General features: G+C 39.1%; 4 non-coding genes across 4 annotated transcripts; 2 read left to right on the plus strand and 2 right to left on the minus strand.

The window, feature by feature from the left end:
* Positions 1–14,980: 14,980 nt before the first annotated feature.
* Trnat-ggu (transfer RNA threonine (anticodon GGU)) lies at positions 14,981–15,054 on the minus strand. Its single transcript has one exon. It is a non-coding gene; the product is annotated as a tRNA-Thr (tRNA).
* Positions 15,055–15,312: 258 nt separating this feature from the next.
* Positions 15,313–15,386, minus strand: Trnat-ggu (transfer RNA threonine (anticodon GGU)). Its single transcript has one exon. It is a non-coding gene; the product is annotated as a tRNA-Thr (tRNA).
* Positions 15,387–15,889: 503 nt separating this feature from the next.
* Trnat-ggu (transfer RNA threonine (anticodon GGU)) lies at positions 15,890–15,963 on the plus strand. The gene has a single exon. It is a non-coding gene; the product is annotated as a tRNA-Thr (tRNA).
* Positions 15,964–16,221: 258 nt separating this feature from the next.
* Trnat-ggu (transfer RNA threonine (anticodon GGU)) lies at positions 16,222–16,295 on the plus strand. Its single transcript has one exon. It is a non-coding gene; the product is annotated as a tRNA-Thr (tRNA).
* The last annotated feature ends 6,691 nt before the right edge of the window (positions 16,296–22,986 follow it).

A 22,986-nucleotide genomic window follows, 5' to 3' on the forward strand; every position in this document is an offset into this window, starting at 1 on the left:
ATAGCGACATCAGTAGTTACAAGGCCGCATTTCCGTCTAGCAATGCAATACAATGTCATGTTCACGCGGCCACGTTGGTTGAGTGGGCATTGATTTTCTCCCTGTAATATCTATACATTTCTTTTTTGCCTTACCATTTCCGTGGATGTCCCGTGGCCGAGAGGTTAGAGAAACGGTTTTGCATGCACGCTCAATATAACTTCAATGTGCCTATATCACATTCTTTCCTTTGTCGATCACAGATGACCGACATCTGATGACCCCAAGCGTATCACCTAACTCGTCAGTCTGACGAGTTTCATATCTCGTTTTTATTTTGTTTTAATTCATCGAAATGCCGTCACAAGCAAACAAAAATAATGCAATATACAGTTATTTTCCGATGAATAAATGCAATTTCTCCGCTTATCATGATGTAGTGTTTTGTATGCTCATCAATGAAAGGCAATATTTTGTAATTCTTTCCGAGATTTTTTTTTTCATTTTACATTTAACAGACAGACAGATCGTCATTTTTTTTGTGTGTGTGTGTGTTTGTGCTTACTTTGAAAACACATGCTAAAAAAAAGTAATGATTAGGAATAGGTTTAAGGTCGCACTTTGATACATTCACTCTTCCAAAGATTCGTTACTCCGAATGTCCAAAAGTTTGTTATTCCGAAAATGGAAAAAAAAAAAGATGTGCGTTGTTAATTCAGGAGGTTTCTTATCAAAAATGTTCTTATTCCGAAAGTTTGTTTGTCCGAAAATTAGATATTAAGGTTAATTAATTTTAGGTTCGTTCTTCTAAAAAAGGAATGGGCCTGATATAGTGAAAACGGTTTTCATGAGGTTTTGAAATGTGGAAGATTTTGTTGTTAACTTGTTTCTCCACATTTGGATAAGCGAACCTGATTTTTCATGTTCCAATTAATAAATCTTTCGATTAACCTTCGGAGATTCCTATCCTTTACCGAATAAAAAATCTTCATGATTATACGAACTCTATCAATATTCGGATTGACAAACTGCATGAATAACGATCCTCCGAAATGACGCGCTAAAAAATGTTTGTTATAACAAACCATATTGTATAATATCGAAGTCACAAACATACATCTAAGTTATATGGACTTATTTTGTCTTGGTATGACGAAACTTCGCAGTATGGAATCTATCATCATTTCTGACTTATATAATAACACAAATTCTCTTCGGTAACAGTGTGTAGCACAAGGAGCAAACGAAGAGGAATTTCTTCCTGACGTATTCGTTTGCCCTCCCCAGCTAAACTTCGTATTTCTATAACGGAGCACATTTCTTTTGTTTTTCTATGTTAATTCTTTGTCATATTTACCTGTTACAATGTTCGTTATAAGCAAATTTTGCATTGTAGACTTAAGATAATATATTTAGGACCTCAATCTCTACTTCGTGATAACGAAATTTTGATAAATATATTCGTTCTCAAGGATGGACTACGTCACTGAGATTACACGTTCGTTTGCACGTTCATTTACAAGAGATGGAAAATTGTTTTCTTTGATTCCTCAGTATGAGAAGATAACAAGCTTTTATAATTGAGAATTGGTAATATCTATTAAGGATTTTGCGGAGGAGTTTATTCTCGACATGAAATTGCTGTTTGTTGCGAATAGAATGCGTTTACAACTCTAGAGAGCTGCATTGTTCAATATCTTGTTTGTTCCGAACGCCCGTGAGGTATATGCGAACCTCTGCGATGAAACTATGCTATGTTTGTTGGGTTATAGAGACTGCCTAGATCAGAAACATCTTAAAAAAGTATGTTATTATTTGGGAGTGAGGATTAAAGTATGGGATAGTGAAATAAGAGGTCAAGATATTGAGTTTTCTGTAAAATGCGCGTAAAGTGGAGAAAGTGTTTAGCGGAAGAGTAATATTTCAACAGAAATGACGAATTTGGTTAAATCATCAGGTGTCTACCATTACGTACAGGCTGAGAGTACGAGCTTAATATTCTGCCCACACGTACACATGTCCCTTAAGATATTTCGTTACGATTTTGAACTGAAACTATGTTAAATGGTATTCAAATGTATGTGCAGTAGGGGCCTACTATTCCGCACGGACGTTCCCTGCTCTGGACATGGTAAACTTCCGCAGTGAATAAAAATTTGTTCCTCTGGGAAAATACTAGTATAATTGGGTTCATATTAAAGCTTGAGTTATATTCTTTCAGGTAAGATAAATGACTCGGAGAATTTCCTTCTTTTTTAAAATTTTGCCTTGTTTTGGCTATATTGTACATTGTTCAAAATTCTGACCCAGATACATACCAGCATACTGTACATTGCAAAGTAACATAAAAAAGTACATGCCACAGCAAGAGTTCACCAGAATGCCGAAATAACAATTAAAACACTATTATACAGGAATGATAAAGGCCAGAATGAATTTCGTGTGTTACTTACAAATAGCAACTTTGCTTATTTAAACAATCTCTTTAATGAATATATGGAAGAAGATGATCTACCCGTTCCATTCAAGTACAGAGGATACAATTGGGCTGCACTTGTGACAATCACAGCGAAATCTTGGCACACGTAGATTTCCACTGTCTATTAGCCTTGTATGATGTTCATGTACATCACTACGCTTAACTGAGTGCACCTGAAGGTACGTAGGTGCCAAGTTATGGACGCATTTATATATCATAACGCGGCTGAAATCAAAACGTTTGTCTAGTGTCATCCATTTAAGACTTTTGAATAAATCAGCCGACGGTGTGTGATATGTTTTGTCCAAAATTATTCTTTTTGCCCTCTTTTGAATTTTTTCTAGCTTTAACTAGTTGTAAGGGATTGGAATCTGTTTGACCAAATAACAGAACAGTAATCAAATTGTGGTAACACTAGACTATTATAATGTAATTTAGGGATTGTTGGGGCAAAAAGGCCTTCGCTCTCTTTATCATGCAGACACTTTTTTGGGTACGTTTACATACATTTTCGATTTGTTTAGAGCATTTCAGTTCTTCATCTATTTAAACACCTAAACATTTAGTGAACTGAACTCTTTTAAACTGACTACCATCTAATGAAATACTGAAATTTTCAAATTTCCCGAGATTAGCAAGGTAGCAGATAATCAGGACAGAAGTTTTCTTAATCCATCCCATTACTTTATTTAGTGCAACAGTTATCTTTTCTTCTAAAACTGTTGCGTCATTAGCACTGACAGTGAGGGTCGTATCGTCTGCGTACATATCTATAACACCTTCTGAAGTACACTCGGGTAGACTGTTGACATATATTGAAAATAAAAGGGGACCAAGAATTGACCCTTGAGGTACAGCCAATTTGATAGTTGAAGGGTGGGACTTGGCTCCTTTGAATTGCGTCACTTGCTGCCTGTCACTTAAATAGGATTTGAACCAATGTACAGTCGTCTTGCTACACCCTATACACTTTGATTTATGTAAAAGTAGGCCATGATCTCCAGTGTCAAATGCCTTCCGAAGATCTTTGAAGGCAACTCCAGAAATTTGATTATTATCTATATTCAACGACCACTGATTAACAAGTTTTGCAAGAGCAGTTGATGTGGAATGAAATGGTCTGAAACCAGATTGATTAGTGTGTAGCAAATCATTCGCATTCATGAATTCGCTCAGTTGTTGATGTACGGTCCTTTCGATAATTTTACTCACTGTTGGTAAGATTGAGATGGGGCGGTAGTTATTCAACAAAGAAAGATCTCTTGCTTTAAATATTTGTACTACCCAAGCCTTTTTCCATTCACGTGGAACAACTCCCGTAGACAGGGAATTATCGCAAAGAGATTCTGCTATGATATTCTTTGTCATCTTAAATAGTTTGCAGCCGATGTGATCTTCTCCGGTTGCTTTACCTATGCCAAGAAGCTCAATCTGTCTCAATACAAAATCTCTCGTTATCATACTTAAATTAAACTGAGAATGAGATGGAACAAAGCCTTTGTTCCTATCTAATATCAGTTGAGAAGTATTCCTCTGCAGGTCTTTTGTAATTTTAGTAGCATTAGATTTGAAAAAAAAAAAATGTTGAATGCTTCAGCAATACTTGCGTTGTCCGATACTTCTGCATCACCAACCTTTATGGTATTGGGAGAAATGGGTGATGATTTGTAAATAGGCGTTAGTTCCCTCAAGCTCTTCCACATTTTCTTACTGTTGTTACGATTTTGTAAAATTTGGTCAGTGTTATACTGTTTTTTTCTTATTCTCATGAGATGAGTAACTTTGTTTTTTAGATATTTATAGGTATTCCAAAGATCACCATTGCAGGTACGCCTCTGTCAGTCAAAAACCTACGAAGTTGGGGGACAGTCATCCTCTGCAAATCTCTTTTCTCAGAACCGTCCATAATGACGGATGAAACGACAAAACAAACTGATAAAATTCGATGAATTCTCCGTGTAGTAATTCTCAAGCCGAGTATACTCATACATACCGGAAGTACACAGCACAACCGGTAACTCCATCCATGATAGCTAGAACGCACGGCGACCAATCCAAAATAAGCATTTGATACAGCCCTCTCGCGGCTAAACACTTATATTTATTGTCGATCCCTTGGTCACAAATAGCCAAATAAGAATATTGTAGTGTTAATAGGTCTCAAACACGAATCTGATGCATTTAGTCTTTCACCTACATGTACGTTGCTTTCTCCTAAATCCGATTTAGCCTCAATTTGGACGAGACGTAGGCCTATGTACATGCACGATGGCCGTAAGAGATATTAACTGATCAGATTTTTGAAATTACTACCCGTTAACTGTGATTGCAGTGGAAATGCTCATACAATGGAAACATTCTTGGAAAGCAAAATACATTTGATCTGATAACCAGACAGCGGTGGCCGTCATTAGTTAACATAATCCTCCTAGGCTCCTAGTTAACATTCCTCGAAGCAGATTTTCTAATTCAGGAATAACGATACAAAGCGAGGAACGTACGCACCCCATATACGGATGTAGACATATTATGTCTACATCCGTATATGGGGTGCGTACGTTCTTCGCTTTGTATTGTTATTCCTGAAGTAGCAAATCTGCTAGGAGGAACATGTGCCAGGAGTTGCTGATGATAATATTCGACTCTCTGTCTCGCTTTCAGACGGAGAAGTTCCTTAGCCTGGCTTAGACTTGGATCTCGGGGACTCCCCCGTCCTTTCAATCTGTGAAACAGCTTCTTACAGAGTGACAAACCTTGTAGGGCAACATCTAAAGAGAAACAAATGCCAGTACTCAAATGATTCACTTCACTCATCATGACATAAAATGCGAAATGGAATTTTGACTGTTAACCCGTTCCTTACGGGAACCTGGTTTACCAGGTTCCCGTTGGAGCAACTGATATACAGGAACCTGGTTTACCAGGTTCCCAAAATGAAGACAAGGGTGCCTGCTTCAGTGGCCTAAATTCATGTTTCTTTGTGTTAAAATGCTCAGAAAAGTGGGTTTGATAAAAAGATCAGAGTTTATTCTATCAGGATTTGTTCTCCTGCTGTTTTTTTTTTTTTTTTTTTTTTTTTTGCGAAATACCTATCACAGATCAAATCCTTGTATTAAATTCTTGTATGTATTGGTACCGATATTCAGCAAAGACAATGTGATTTGGCGTCCTCGTAGAATCAGACACACCGTATAGTATCTTTCGTGTCACGGTTAGTGTCTCGGTCTACATTTAAATAGTGATTTGTGGTTAATGAATATAAACTACTGTTCCACCAGTGCACCGCCTTGCCTATTTCTGTCTTTGTGAGTGATGGAGTGATCACAAACACTTATCTCACTGAAAAACACAGATTCGTCGAGCACCATTCTAGGTCAGAATGTAAGCTGATATTTGTTTTCCCATTTCATCTGAAAAGTTGGACTCATTGTGCTGCTATAGTGTGTACAGTGCACCTCCGTTGTAACGAACACGCTTAGAAAGACATTCCACTTACAACGAAATGGAAATTCACACCTGAGCATCGCAATTTCACCTTCCATGCATTCTTGCACACTCTTACCTGAGAACATTGGAAACTTCGGTCTGCATACATGGATCCCCCCCCCCCCCGCTCACCTCTAGGGTGGGTGGGGGGGGGGGGGGGCGGAGGCAGCCCTGGATCTGCAATGAACAAACTTGGAACTAAAGTCATCAATGTACAAACTCATGGTATTAACTTTGCTTTATCATTGCTGGTTCTAGAGTAGAAGATTTCAAATATTCCTTAATGTGGGATGGGGGGCCCTAGGAGCCCCCCGAGAGGGACAGAGTACCCATTTGAAAGAATTGAGATTCTATCCCCTCATGGATGCTACCTGCTAAGTTTGGTCAAAATCCATCATGAGGTTTTCAAAAAGAAGATGAATATGTACAATCTAGGCCCCATTAGGACCCATTCCCATCCCCTCTCCTGGGTCGCAAGTAAGGGGGGGGGACCCCTGATCCCGACAATTCCATGAACAAACTTGAAACTACAGTCATCAATGTACTAACTCATAGTATTATCTAAGCCCCATCCATTCTGGTTCTAGAGAGGATTTTTAAGGATTCCTTAATTTTAGGGGTTTGGGCCCCCCTGCGGGGCCCTCCAGGTGGGCCATGGTGCCTACTTGAATAAATTAAGATCCTTTCCCCCTCGGGATGCTACCTACCAAGTTTGGTGAAAATCAGACGTGGGGATCTCAAAGTGAAGATGAAAATGTACAATTTAGGCCCCATTAGGACCCCTCCCCACTCCCCTCCCCTGGGTCCCAAGGGGGGGCACCCCTAATTCCCCCATGAAAAAGCTTGAAACTACAGTCATCAATGTACTAACTCATAGTATTAACTAAGCCCTGTCACTTCTGGTTCTAGAGAAGAAGATTTTTAAAGATTCCCCAATTTTAGGGGGTTTGGGCACCCTGGGACCCCCCAGGTGGGCCATGGTGCCCATTTAAACAAATTGAGATCCTATCCCTTAGGGATGCTACCTGCCAGGATTGGTGAAAACCGGTCATGGGGTTCTCAAGAAGAAGATGAAAATGTAAAAAGTTTACGCACGACGGACGACGGACGACGGACGCCGGACGAAGAGCGATCAAAATAGCTCACTTAAGCCTTCGGCTCAGGTGAGCTGAAACGTTAAGACTGTGTAAAAGCCCATCCGGCTATGGTTTGTATTTTGGAATTGATTATCTTTACATTTCAACACATTTTTCATTCCATGAGCAGTGTCCATGATATTCAATTCAATTCAAACTATTTATTTTCATACTTCTCTTTGTGAATATTACAACAGAAATGATGATACAAGTTTCTTTTTTAACCTTGCAGTGTTTCCCAAACAACATGGTAACAACACAGCATAAAGCCATGTACAATCTGGTACAAATGACCTTTCTGTTTTTCTCAGTTGGTTAGGCACTTTACTCGTTTTCAAAGCGGCATAATGCATATGGATGCCCGACTTTACAATTTATGGAATTTATGTCCAAACAAAGAATGAACATAGGTTTAGATCAGATGATCAGAATACCCCATCAGTTGAGCATTTAGCAGGCATCCATTTCATTGTTTTCTATTGAATGCAGTAACAGCCTATTTCCTTTTATATTGCGAAATACTATTTTTGCTGTCAAGTGGATGCGGTGGCAAGCACCATTTAGATGAGGATCACATGAATAATCATCGCATCGCAGATGCTTATCTCAGTGAATTTACAAACAAAAATGATTGTTGGTACAAATGACCTTTTTCCTGCTCATGCGCAAAGTGAAATTACGAACTGGTCTATTGTAATGATATATAACTGGTCGAAATCGAAATGTGGCTGATCAAAAAGAAATATGGCGGGACCTACATGAAAGTAAGGCTATTATAGCTGTGAGCCCCGAGTTTGCAGTGTTTGTGAATAAGAAACGGAGAGCGGATAGAAGATAAGACCAGACGATTTAATGGTACCATGGCAGCGGGCTATGCCATGTGATAAAAAAAGATGTACTAAAATGCAAACCATTGTTGTGACCGAGCTGTCATTCGCTTTCGGAGTAGAAAATTATTTGCATATAGATCCTACTTTGGTGTACACTATAAACAGCTGTTGCATAATAATGCTTTCACATTGAAAGTCATAATGCTGCATGAGGACTAGAGTTATAAACTTTGTTTCATCACCGCGATAAATAGAGAGAGGTTAATTGCAATGGAATTATAGGACGACAAATAGATCATTCGTTCATACTTTTCGAAGAAGACTTATTGCTCTTCCCACACTTAACGACTCATACCAATTATGGTCAAAGACTGAGTACGTACCTGGCATGATGATGATGAAGTGACGGCTGTTGACAAGAATCTATCGGGCAAGTAAGGACAGAACAGACTGAACTTCAAAAGACGTGGAATAGCAAACACCCATTGAGCAAGAACTTCTCCCATCGAGGACTGCTTTTGGGGACCATTATCTAGGTCTGAAAAACCTATGGTCAGATCTATAATCTGAGGGGGAAAAGACAAATCAAAATATTGTGAAGACTTATAAACGATGGAGTAATGAAATCACGTTAAAGTGGCAAGAATGCATAATCGAATACGTGGCGATAAGACCTGTGTACAGGTGGATTGAAGGCTGGAATAGTATTCCATATAAGGTTGTACTAGTATTTTGAAGTAATATCTTAGCTTGCCGCATGAAAGCAATACGAATTCACCAGACATAATTATATTTCTAGTTAATTCCACTCTCTTTCTCTCTCTCTCATTAAAAAAAAAAAAAATACGCTTCTTATACACTTAATGACTCGTATCAATTAGGGTCCATAGTGAATGACTACACACCTGACACGACGTTGCAGAGACGGCGGCTGTTGAGAGGAAACTATCGGGCAAGCAGGGACATTCCAGACTAAACTTTGAAAGCCTTGGCATAGTAAACACCCACTTGGCCAAGTCTCCACCCATTGATGACTGCTTGTGTAAATCACTATCAAAGTTGGAAACACCTATGGTCAGATCTTCAATCTGAGGAATAAAAAAAAAAACGGAATTAAAATATTGTAAAAACATGAAAGCTAATAATTAATGAGATCATGTGAAAATGGAGAGAAAGAAAAATGGAAGACGATGCAAAGAGACCTGTGTAAAGGTTGACTGAATTTTGGAGTATTCCAAGCAATGGCTACTTGTATCTTAAAGTCATAATATCATATGACCCCGCGTCACGGTACCAACAAAAACTTGCCAGTCTTAACGTATATTCAACTCTTGCGACTTGTTCTTCCTTTTGTAATGCACGGTCACATATATAACAAAAGAGGAAACTATATTGTTCTACTTTTTTCAACTTAATGGCCAGGTCTTGTTTAGATATATGCCACCTAACCCTATTCGACAGGAATGGATGCTCTTGGCAGTGGAAATAGTACCCGACTTTTCTCACATTGTGGCATGGTAGTAGTGGCCTCTTTTAAATTATCATAGTACTTACTAGTACCATGCTCACATGATTATGTAAGGATAGCATTAACCCTAAAAGGGCCGGGGCGAAATCCGCCCCCTCGACGTTTCACGCTATAATTCTGTAACGCGAGAAGACCTCGTCGCGAGGCTTCTTGACTTTGTTTGTTCAAGTCTCGCGCAACTTTTGAGACCAAATTTGCGACGTCCGCGCATACTTTTGCGAAGCCACGCCCGTTTTTGCCCCAAAACGGGCATAATTTTGTGATTGTTTTTTTGTACATTTCCTATGGAAAACAGGGCTCTGTCATGAAAGTCATAAAAAGCTGATTAGTTTTACAATTAATCACTTTCATTGATTAGTTTTGTGCTAATTATGGTAGAAAAGTGGTCAGTGACAATTTCCAATGAAAAAAAAGTTGAAAAACAGTGAAATACATAAGAATTTCTGAAAACAATAAGATACATAAGAATTGAAATGAGTTTTGGAAGTTTTTGTGATGTACAAATGTTTAATATGCTAAAACAGATTTACAGATCAAAAATTAGACTCTCAATGCTTTTGATTAGGCTAAAATATAACCTTGAGCTTAATTTTTATAATGAATTAATTTAAATTAGAAATTGATTGTTTCAAAAAATCTTATGACACAATCTTGTAGATTATGACGCGGGTCCCACGCATGGAAAATTTCATCGCGATTGCATCACCGATGGCCGAGATCTGGGGGGGGGGGGGAGGGGGCGGAATCCACCCCCCGGTCTGAGCATAGCCAAAAAAGCCCGGTCTATTTAGGGTTAAATGGCATTATCAAGATATTGAAACAGTAAAAATAGGTACTCTCCTTTATGCATTGAGAGAGAGAAAAAGGAGTGTACAGATCCAGTCGGTTGAGTGAGTATAAGAAGAAAAATATTAATTTTCCTTTTCGTTATCATTCTCCGTGGTCATTGTATTTGATGACCGTTGTATTTCTTTTTCTCTTGGTCAGGTGATTTTGTATGGAGGTACTGTCCACATTTAAAGAACAGAGTTAAAAGGGCCGCGAAACCCACAAATTTGAGCTCTTAAGTGGCTACGATGTGTTTATTCTTTGATACTCTTTCACCAATTGTTTGTAGAGAACACCTGTGTGAGAGAGAAACCACTTTTGCCACCTTCGTATTGCACATCTCCAAGTTCCTAATACCTGCCCCTAAAAAAAAAAAAAATCAACTTTCGACAAACATGAGTCCAGTGACCGCATACGTCATCTCAAGAATGTAGCTTTCGTAGCGGACGAAAGCTGACTGCATTTAGCCAGTGTCCGAGGCTCCCGTACCGCGTATACCGCTGTCGCCGTGTGTTGATGGCTCACAAGATGTCGGGTTGTAAAACGTTCGATTGCAAGAAAGATATTGTTTTAGGAAATCTTAGCTGCACCTTGTAAATCATGCCTATAGACGATCCATCGTTGCAGGGTGTAGTAACGCGACAAATGATGGGATCAGTCTTCACTTCCATAAGATCCAAAATAATGAAAATTTGGCCAGCAAAAGTAAAGCTGACGAGGGTCGAAGGGGACGGGCCCAGCAGCTCAAGCTTGGTATGCAACGCCTACTTCCCGGAGGAAGCCTTCGAATGGGGCTACACACCCAGTTTGCTATCAAGCGCATCAGAAGGCTGAAACCCGATGCTGCGCCTGCCATTCAAGGCATGGCTTGCACTACATTGTTACTTGTTGCAGTAATCCCATTCGCAGCTCCAAAGAAGCTATACTGGGATGAAAATCGTGTCATGTGCCAATGGAGGTGCCAATGTGACAAGGTTGTCCATGTCTCTCTTATGTACAATAAAAGTGAGATTGTCTGTGTAAGTAAAACCAATGGTCCGTTTCTACTGCCCGTACAGCATGTTGACCGCAGCAGGAACATGAGGTTGCATCCTGTTCATGAAGGGCAGTGCAACTTCTCTCAAGATGGCTGGGTTTGGAGTGAGTACCATAGATCCTGGTAAATTATTAGATAGTCTGAATGATCTAGGGAAAGTTGCAAATTTGAATGCGTCTATTGTGGTACGGGGAATGACATATTTGGCTGAGTGAACATGTATTCCTTAGTAAGTTGCTGGTATGATTCCCTTAGGAAAATGTATGAAGACCATGCAGTTGATGATGTAATCGATGGAAAAAAAGAGCACTGAGAGAGAAGCCGGCGAGAATGGAGGCTGCGAATCCTAGGCCTGAAACCAAGGTTGAGGAGGACGTTGTTCTCCTGTAGTCACAGTCGACGAACCGAGCCGCTGATCTTTGTACTTGTTCGAGTAAGTTAACAGCTGTGACAGTGTGTGCGGTTCCATGTACTTCAGTTGAGGACGTACTAAGGCAGTGTAGGCCTTGGATTTCACCTCTCTAGAGCATGGTGACAGAGTTGTGCGAACGAGCCCAAGTGCACGACTTGCCTTATTCCTGATGTTCTGGCAATGTTGATTCCATCGCAGGTCTGTAGTCACTGTCACTCCTTGGTATCTGTATTCTTTGGCTCTAGGTATTACATCTTGGCCAAGACGGTACATGTAGATGTGAGGAGTGCGTTTACGGGTGATGGAGAGGACGGCACATTTTTCAACATTAAACTTCATTTGCCATGTAGTAGACCATGATGACAGCTGCAGGAGGTCTTGCTGCAGAATGTGATGGTCATCATCAGACAAGATTTCTTTGCAGATGACACAGTCATGCAAACAGCCGAAGTGAAGACTTGAGGTTTTCTTGGATGTCATTTATGAAGATGAGGAAGAGAGTCGGACCAATGACTGAGCCTAGAAGGACTCCAGATGAACGTTCTGCCATGATGACTTAGAACCATCGACAACCACATACTGTGTTCTGTCTGAGAGGATTGTCGTTATCCAGTTATAAAGTGTTTCACCTGGAATGCCATAATATTGGAGCTGGATGCAAATTCGTTGGTGGGGGGGGGGGGCAGTGGGGCATTCACTCAAACGCTTTTCGTAGGTCCAAGAATATGATATCAACTTGGCGGGTCCATTTCTGGAGGATGTATCAGACCATTCATGCACTGCAGATGATAGCTGTATGGTAGCTGATAAGCCCTGACGAAAGCCGCGTTGGCATCAGTGAGAATCTTGTTGATGCCAGATGTTCGGAGACATGGCTGATGATTACATGCTCCATAATTATTACTGGCAATGCAGATGAGAGAGATGGGATGATAGTTGGAAGGGCCATTCTCACCTAACTTGTGAATCGGGGAGACAAGGGCCTGTTTCCACTGAGATTGTATTGTGCCGGTGTTTGTTGAAACAAGAAGGACACAACAGGAGCAATTTCATGGGCCATAAGCTTCAGAAGCTTGGGTGGAATTTCGTCAGGTCCGCTGACTTTGGAAGGGTTTAGCTGCTGCAAATCCTCTCCTATCAAAGGGAAGATATCTGATGGGCAAATTAAGAGACTGGTCGTTTGATGATACTTTCTGCATGTCTTCTTTGGTAAAAGTGGTGTGGAAGAAGTTATTTAATACTTCTGACTTATCTGCAGCTGCAGAACATAGTTTTGCAGCAGTGCACAGGGGAGGTATTCCAATCACTTCAGTACCGCACTTTCTGATGTGGGACCAGAAGACTTTGGGATTGTCTTGCAAACTTGTTCCAATTATGTCGCTAATGTAGTTTTCATGGGCATTATGGGCAAATTTAGCCACTTGATTTCGAAACTTTTGAAGTCTTTCCACGCAGCTGTAATGCCTTGCTGGAAAGCTTTCTTTAACAATATGTTACGTTTTCTCATCTTCTGTTTGATGCCTTGTGTAATTCATGGGGATGTTTCTTTCCTTTGCTCATCTTTGATGGAATTAGTTCAATCAAATACATGTAAAGGAAATTTAAGATCATCCAGTTAGTTTCAACAGGACCCTTTCCAGGATCAGAGAGATTGTATGTAACAAGTTCACTCGGCCAATACTTGCAATCCCGCCCCCCCCTCATAATAATACACTAGAAGTAATATATAGCATGTGTCACGTTCTCACGCCTGACTTAGTCGACGACGTGCCAAATTCGTGTATTCTGCTCAACGGCACAAACCCCGCTCAGACCAGTCGATAAATTACCAAAAGCACAGTAGAATGTGGAACAGTTTCTTTAGATGCTATTCCTGTCATGTGTAGCTTGCATTTTCTGTGATGACTGAATATCAAGCTGTGTTTCTTATGGGCTTTGTGAGTAAATTCCAGATTTATGTGGATGTTTTGTATACAAAATCCAGGCCTCTATAACAAGGAAAAGTAGAAATTACGCGGTGCGTAATATATGTCCCCGCAGGAAGTAGCATTTTGTAGCAAAATGTACAATATAGGTCAAAAATCACAAAGGTAAAGGAAGTCAAAGGTTAAAATTATGTGTAGAAGTTTTGAAGCCCTCACCTAGTGCCATTACATAAAGCAAACGGAATCGAAATCGGGTTAGAATTGGCGGCGGAGTAGCATTTTGTAGCCAATGTAAAATATAGGTCAAAAATCAAGGTCAAAGGTCAAATCTCTGTGTAGAAGTTTTGAAGCCCTCAACTTAGTGCCATCACATAAAGCAACTGGAATCGAAATCGGGTTAGAAATGGCGAAGGAGTAGCATTTTGTATCAAAATGTACAATATAGGTCAAAAAATCAAGGTCAGAGGTCAATATTCTGTGTAGAAGTCTTGAAGCCCTCAACTAGTGCCATGACATAAAGCAAACGGAATCGAAATCGGGTTAGAAATGGCGAAGGAGTAGCATTTTCTAGCAAAATGTACAATATAGGTCAAAGGTCAAGGTCAAAGGTCACAACTGAAATACTGTGTAGAAGTTTCAAAGCTCCCATGTAGTGCTCTCATATAAAGCAAACAATCAAAATTGGCTCATAAACGACAGAGAAGTAGCAAATTGAACATTTTGATCACACATGGACGCACACACGGACACACGGACACACACACGGACACACGGACACACACACACACATACGGAGCCCGTTTCATAGTCCCCTGCTCGAACTCGTTCGGCGGGGACAATAATGTAGTTATTGGTACTTTGAAAGAAAAAAAAAATTGAACTGTCACACCATTTACAACGTCAAAGCTTGGGATATTCTCTGCAACTATTCATTACATGTCCAGGGTAACACTAATACATATATAACGAAAATACAGTTACATAGGTTTGAAAAACAGAACATTTTTCACAGAGCATGACTACGTTGGAGTCTCAGAAGAATGTGGCACACAGGGGTTTGTACCATGGCACAGCGACAAAGAGTTGATAGCAGAATGATAGATGAAGTAAAAAAAAATGATGATACTAATATCAATAAAGCAGACGTTACTTGTAACAATAAATAAAGACTTTGCTCTGAAATTGGAATGATCAGAGTTTGTCTCCTTAGGTGACATGAATAACCATAAGAAATACTACAATTGTTGAACAACTGCAAAAAATCCATATATAGATCTACACGTATTTTGCTTTTCTTATATATGTATGTATATATAGCGAAAACTTTGAGCAAAGAAAATGGGTTTTCATCGGGATTCGAACCCGAGACCTCCGGATTACCAGACCGGTGCTCTACCGACTGAGCTATTGAAAGTCCTAGATCGGTGTTCGTCCCAAACCCTTAACTCTCTTTGCTCGTGTGGTCAGAAGCTATAGTGTGTGTATGTGTGCCACACACACACACATTAACCTGACATAGACCCAAAGGACGTAAATCAACTTTGGAATAAATGCGAGGGATCACCGAAGCGATGCAGCTTTTTTTTTTATTTTTGGAATATAAATTGAAACAAGAAAGGGAAAACTGACCAGAAACAAATAATAAATGGCGAAAACTTTGAGCAAAGAAAATGGGTTTTCATCGGGATTCGAACCCGAGACCTCCGGATTACCAGACCGGTGCTCTACCCACTGAGCTATTGAAAGCCCTAGATCGGTTTTCGTCCCAAACCCTTAACTCTCTTTGCTCGTGTGGTCAGAAGCTATAGTGTGTGTATGTGTGCCACACACACACACATTAACCTGACATAGACCCAAAGGACGTAAATCAACTTTGGAATAAATGCGAGGGATCACCGAAGCGATGCAGCTTTTTTTTTTTTTTTTTGTAATATAAATTAAAACAAGAAAGGGAAAACTGACCAGAAACAAATAATAAATGGCGAAAACTTTGAGCAAAGAAAATGGGTTTTCGCCATTTATTATTTGTTTCTGGTCAGTTTTCCCTTTCTTGTTTCAATTTATATTACAAAAATAAAAAAAAAAAAGCTGCATCGCTTCGGTGATCCCTCGCATTTATTCCAAAGTTGATTTACGTCCTTTGGGTCTATGTCAGGTTAATGTGTGTGTGTGTGGCACACATACACACACTATAGCTTCTGACCACACGAGCAAAGAGAGTTAAGGGTTTGGGACGAAAACCGATCTAGGGCTTTCAATAGCTCAGTGGGTAGAGCACCGGTCTGGTAATCCGGAGGTCTCGGGTTCGAATCCCGATGAAAACCCATTTTCTTTGCTCAAAGTTTTCGCCATTTATTATTTGTTTCTGGTCAGTTTTCCCTTTCTTGTTTCAATTTATATTACAAAAATAAAAAAAAGCTGCATCGCTTCGGTGATCCCTCGCATTTATTCCAAAGTTGATTTACGTCCTTTGGGTCTATGTCAGGTTAATGTGTGTGTGTGTGTGGCACACATACACACACTATAGCTTCTGACCACACGAGCAAAGAGAGTTAAGGGTTTGGGACGAACACCGATCTATTGCTTTCAATAGCTCAGTCGGTAGAGCACCGGTCTGGTAATCCGGAGGTCTCGGGTTCGAATCCCGATGAAAACCCATTTTCTTTGCTCAAAGTTTTCGCCATTTATTATTTGTTTCTGGTCAGTTTTCCCTTTCTTGTTTCAATTTGTATGTATATATATATATATATATATATATATATATATATATATATATATAAGAGTCTGTTCGCAAAAACCGATAAGTCCATTTTTGAAGATTTTGAAGTACGGTCTCTGTCATAAAGTACAACATAATACCTTTTAAATGATATATTTTACACTACATATAAAGGTACATTTTTTGAAGTTATTGTCAAAATAAGTAAAATTTTTCGTATTATTCTTTTTGTTTTTCTTGACTTTTAATCGCAAATATCTCCATTAGGCAAATATGGACTTATCGTTTTTTTTTTTTTGCGAACAAACTCTTCATATATATATATATATATATATATAAATGATAAAGTTATGATTATATTATAGATTAAAATATAATTCTAATAAGTCTTTTCAGAAGGAATAACAGGTCTGAATATAATTTTGTTTATGTGAATATGCAAAAATTCCTGATTTTGGCTTTATGATCAGATAAAAAGCGGGAATAACTAATGCAATGAAACATTATCATTCATCATCATGTACAGTGCAGGCACAAGATACTGTTGTTGGTCGTACATCAGCATCAGGAAACCGCCGTGGCGCGCCGGGCCTGAGCTGATGGGAGCCCGATGAATGCATAATCCCCACAATAATAATGTGTGTTTTTGTTTTGTTTTTCATAGACCATTGCCGTAATTCAACCTCATGCCTTGATTACGTAAATATGATTGCTGAAAGTTCCAAGAAATTATTTTTATCATTTTGTTTCCAAGCGAAGCAAATATTAATTGTGTTCATGCAGTTCGAGTTCGTAGGTCAGATCATTAAAAACAAAAAGAAGATAAATGCTGAGGCTAAGCCTCGTTACGTATTACAACTGAGGCCAACAAGGCTCGGTCAAAGTGATTTTGATGATCTGACTTCAAACTCGATTTTCGCTGCTCCACCGTTATCATCTTTAGGCTTTTTTTTATTTTGTTTAAATAATTTAGTTTTTATTCAGATAAATCAGAGAGATTACAAAATTTAAAACAGATTGGAACAATTGAAAAATGATTAAGAGCAAATTGCTATGGCGGGTCATATTTATCATTTCAAATCGACCTTTAAAAGAAAGCTGATACCTTGCTGCCATGACAGTGATATTTGTTTTTTCTTTGAAAAATGAGTATTCCTCGTTGGTATCTTAGGGGCAACATGGCTTGTGGAATTTGATGTATTAGAATCCGCCCGATATCTTCGCTGCCCTTTTTGATAAGAAAGCTTGACTGCCCTGAAGAGTTATGCTCTCTCTTGCTTGATCGAGATCCCGCAAACATTCTAAACCTATTTATTCATTGACTCTTTGGTTCCCAAACGTTAATCTGGTCCACAGTGTTATCCGTGATTGTCTTTTTCTGAATCCGGACGCAGTAGCGAGAATATAGGATTCAGCCTCAATTTCGACAAGAGGTATGTCCATGTGCGATGGCCGGAAGAGATACTTTCTGCACGTTAACTCATTGGACATTTGAAATCACAACCCATTATAATACAAGTGTGCAATACATGTTTACCTTCTCAGAATAAAGTACAGTTGCACCACCGCATCACCATATCTAGAAATATTGTTTACCCCCCCCCCCACCGCCATTATCTCCTCTTCTCTCTCTCTCTATGGTTGTGCACTTTTTGTTTCATAGCAGAAATCTCATAATCAAACTTATTGGAGAAAAAAAGTCTGTATCGTAACAAAAGTAAAGACTTACTTAAAAGCCCATCCCGATAAGACATGTATTTCGAAATGATTATCTCTACATTTCCATATCATTTGTCCGCTCATGAGAAGTGTCCATACCTGTCATTTCGTTCATACATTGAATGTTGTCTAGGATGACTACAGTTGCAAACAACTTTCAATGTTCAATGAGATTAATTTGCAAAGGAATCCCAGCACAACAAAATAATGATTTATACATACGTGTTCCAGGTTCCTTCTCATTTGTTACAGAAAAAAAAATATATATTACGCTTTCAACACTATAGTCGCTCGCATCAACAATTAAAGATTACATACGTAGCACGATGATGCCGAGGCAGCGGCTGTTGAGAGAAACTTAAAGGGTAGGCTGGGACATCTCAGTCTGAACTTCGAAAGACGTTGCATAGAAAAAATCCAGTCGGTAAAGTCTCCTCCCACCGGGGTTTGCTGTATGATATCATCACCAACATCACGGCTGCTAAGACAAAAGTTCAGATCTGCAATCTAAAGAAAACATGGGAATCGAAATGTGAAATTAAAAGAGAGAAAATGATAAAATGGTATGAAAATGGCAAGGAGGAATGATTAAACACGAAGTGAGGAGTTGAATGAAGGGTGGATCGAAGACTGTCATATGACACGTAATGTTTGGACAGTTAAAGCTATAGATTTGAAATATAGCTCTATCATTCTTTTTTTTTGTCAACACATTAATCAGGATTATGTTGCGATAAAACTACAATGACTATGGTCATTATACGTTATTGAAAGCAGTAAAGTTTTACTCTCATTTTACACATAGGAGTGTACAGACCCAGCCAGAGGAGTCAGTGGGGGGAAGGAAAGTATCACATTTCTCGTCATTCCCTCCTCCGTGATCCTCATACTTAATGGCAATATCACTTGCTTCTCACAACATCTTGGTCAGCTGACCAAAGTATGTATTGTGTGTGATAACGATTAACATACGCACCGAATAAATCCAATGATATCGTTATTTATAGTGAATAATGTATAATAAGATTGTTCAAAGAATAAGATGACCCCTTTGGACAAAAAAAAAAGGAAGGACAAAACCGGACGAAATGGTCGTCTAAAGTTTTCTAACACATGCTGTACACTTAAAACAGGAGTGAAGTCCCACCATACTATAATATAGACGCATTCTCCAGTCAGAGGGGTATGTTGTCAGTGGAAAATTAAAATTGACAGAATAATATTGTAATTCAGCAAAAAACGTGCTAACAGAATACAACTTCATTTCATTTCACACATGCTTGTTCACATGCATGTTTTTTTTTTTTTTTTTTCATTTCCAGTCAAACACAGGTAATACACTTTGACATGATTACATATATTGGAACATAATAATACATATTGGTTCTTAAAAGAACTTCATGGAAATGGAAATTGAGGGGCTGCTAAAAAGCGAACTTGTAGATTGCAGTCCCCTCACTTACGTTACATTACTACAATACATTAATTATATATGACTTAATAACACAATACAACGATACATGTACCGTACAAGCTAATCATTGAAAGTATACAGTTTTCATTCAATCAAATCGGATGGTTACATGAAGTACAGTGTATACGCGAGAATGATTTCAAACTAATGGAATATTTTATATTTTTCTCAAGGGAATTCCAAAATTTTGGGCCACTGTAGATAAACGTGGATTTTGTAAATAGAGTTCGGGTAAGGGGCAAATGATATTCATCTGTTTGACGAGTGGGGTATTTATGAATATTTTTATTCTTATTAAACATATTTTCAAAAACTTACTATCTGACATATCGCATATCATTATTGGAAGTATTAATCAAATTAACCCGTTCCTTCTGCAATTCTCTGAGTGCCTTTAATGCCCCCAAACGAGATTCTTTTCGCCCGTCGACAGAGAGGCACACAGGTTGGTAATCCAGCTGTGTGAAGGCAGTCAAGCGGTTCATTGTGTCCCTCTTTCTACGGTCAACTACATGTGCCCGTGAACAATGGAAATATCGATCGGGTGCGAGGTATGAATAGAGCGTGCGCTGATGAGCTCTCAGAATCTTTTGTTCTACACAAAACCAGGTACCTGAATGAGGTGACTGGGGTCAGCGAACCCGCATTTCTAATGCCCCTTTTACACTTTCACGGATCGCATCACGGATGACCACGGATCGTCGATCCTATGTCATCCGTACTGTTTCCGGCATGACCGTGTTGACTCCGTGAAGTCATCCGGCATTATCCGTGATCACCCGTTATGTCCGCGAGAAAAATTAAGCTTGTTTAATTTTTCATCCCGGACATCACGGATGAAAATCAATATGAACTCTTCCTTGTTGGCACCGTCTACTTCGTGTTGCCGCCGTATTCCTTCCTTGTAGGCACCGGCTATTCCGTGTTGTCTCCGTACTCATTCCGGGACAATCCGTGAAGACATCGGGACGTCCATATTAGCATCGGCTCCATCCGGGATGAATTCGTAGTATTTTTACCAATACATACTAATAAAGTCCATGAAATTTGCTCACATCTTCCCCCATCAGTACAGCCAGCAACCCCTCATACTGTTGGAATAATGGTAGCCTGAGAAGCTTTAGTAACTCACACACATTTCCTTGATGTTTTTGTGTGTGTGTGTGTGTGTGTGGATTTGTTTTGTTTTGTTTTGTTTTTTTTTTGCTTTGTTTATGTCTGATGTTGCCGCAAAATGAGAGTTTGCAACAAAAGATGTGCCTGATGTCGACAAGCCCATGCGTATGCACGCTGCTGTAGACTTTCTGTCGTGTTTGTTGTTAGGTCTGGAGGCATATAGCCCGAGAAGAATAAAGTATCAAAAGCAAAAGTAAATGTCATCTGTCAACATTTTAGGGACATCCGTGTAAAGACCGCAAAGGGACCCAGTTGCATCCGTGATCTTCCTTGATATCCGTGTTAACTCCGTATCGTTTCCGCTGTGGTCCGCGTTCGTTCCTTTTCTGTCCGTGTAGGCACCGTACTTGTCCTTGTAGCCTCCGTACTTTTCCGTGTAGACACCCAGTTGGGATCGTATCCCCACCGGCATTGAGAAGAAAATCGATATTTTGCATGCCGGAACACCACGGATGACGATCCGTGGTCATCCGTGAAGCAATCCGTGAAAGTGTAAAAGGGGCTTATCTGATCTCAGCCTTGATCATTATGTACAGTCATGCTCGTACGAGTTTACAGCAGAACAAGCAAAAAATTAAACCAGGAAAAGGTACATAATAATGTAAACCCCCTTTTTTTTAAACAGCAGGAGAACGAATCCTGATAGAATAAACTCTGACCTTTTTATCAAACCCACTTTTCTGAGCATTTTAACACAAGGAACATGAATTTAGGCCACTGAAGCAGGCACCCTTGTCTTCATTTTGGAAACCTGGTAAACCAGGTTCCCGTATATCAGTTGCTCCCACGGGAACCTGGTAAACCAGGTTCCCGTAAGGAACGGGTTAATCAGGTTCTCGGTTGAACAAAAACAAAATGTGTCATGCATAGAATAAGTACATCAAGTGTTTTTCAAGAGAAGAAAATATGAACTTTTCAAGCAACTAACAAACCCATTCAAGGAAGAGAACAATGAAGCAAAACTTGTAACAATTAATTGACCTCCTATTACCTGACTACAACATCTAGAAAATCTGTCTCCACGTAAATTAGTTCCGCCACATAGCGTTTCGCCTCGATCACCTCTTTGACTGCGATTAAACTCGAAGGCCCCAACAGCGCACTGCTCGAAGCGAGTTTCGATCTGGGTTCGATCAGTAATTGTATTTCAACTATTTCAACGTTCGACACAGCGAAATGAATTATCATGCCAAGTCGACTTCTAAAAAAAAAAAATAGGAAAGACGTTAATGTCGACATGGCTAATTGACTTATCTTCATTTTGCTGAAACTCAAATTGTCATGGTGACATACAAATATGACCGTGCATTACAAAACGAACAGAATTCGCACTCACTAATTTTGTGTGAGGACTGAAGATAGGTGAAATGAGTCAACCTAACCAATCTTGACTTGTTCATATTTTTTAAAAGAACAAATGTCTTCTACTACATTATGCTAAAATGTGGGGTCATAACACAAACACCAAAGTGTGTTTTTAGTACAAGTAGGTTATCTCGAACACTTTTGCAGAATAGTGTGATTAGGTGTGTCTTTAGAGTCCTTTTTTCGTTTCTTAAAAATAGTGTACACTCTCTTCACTTCTAACTCTAATAAATTTAGAAAGGATGATGCTATTCCATCGAAAGTTGGCATTAATCACTGACAGAATGTGTCAATTAGGCATGTTTAATTCTAGCTTAATAAGATAATCCCTTTATTGTTATTACTCTGGTGTTTGTTTGTTTTTTTTTTTGTCCCATTCATTGCTCAGCTAGTACGGGTTGGTAAAGATTAAGAACTTGGATAGATCCCATGCTTTAGAGCCTCTTTTCTCAGTTCACATTTTTTTTTCGAGTGCGTGCTTTCTTTCTAATAATTAGAAAGGTTAGAAGAGTCCATTTGGATTGAGTTGCATATCATTTTAAAGCATATTATAGAGTTAGCTCTATCAAAATCTGACCTTAACTAAAAATCACTTTCTGGCGACCTTGGGTGGTTTTGTGGTGCAAGGTCACAATTATACTTTTCCACTCAAGTATGTATAAAAAATGGTATCGGAAATAAAAATTAATTTGAATTGAATTGATATTAATTGAATTTAGTTTTGCCAAGACTGCTTCCGGTAAAAAAAAAAAAAAAAAAAAAAAAAATATATATATATATATATATATATATATATCCGTCTTGTTGACATAAACGTCGGTTTCAAATGCATCTACAGAGAGACACATACTATTTCAACAAGTTGCCTTCCAAAATAATTATGAATGTCGTCAC

The sequence above is a fragment of the Diadema setosum genome, chromosome 12 (assembly GCF_964275005.1).
Source record: "Diadema setosum chromosome 12, eeDiaSeto1, whole genome shotgun sequence".
Classification (NCBI taxonomy): Eukaryota; Metazoa; Echinodermata; class Echinoidea; order Diadematoida; family Diadematidae; genus Diadema; species Diadema setosum.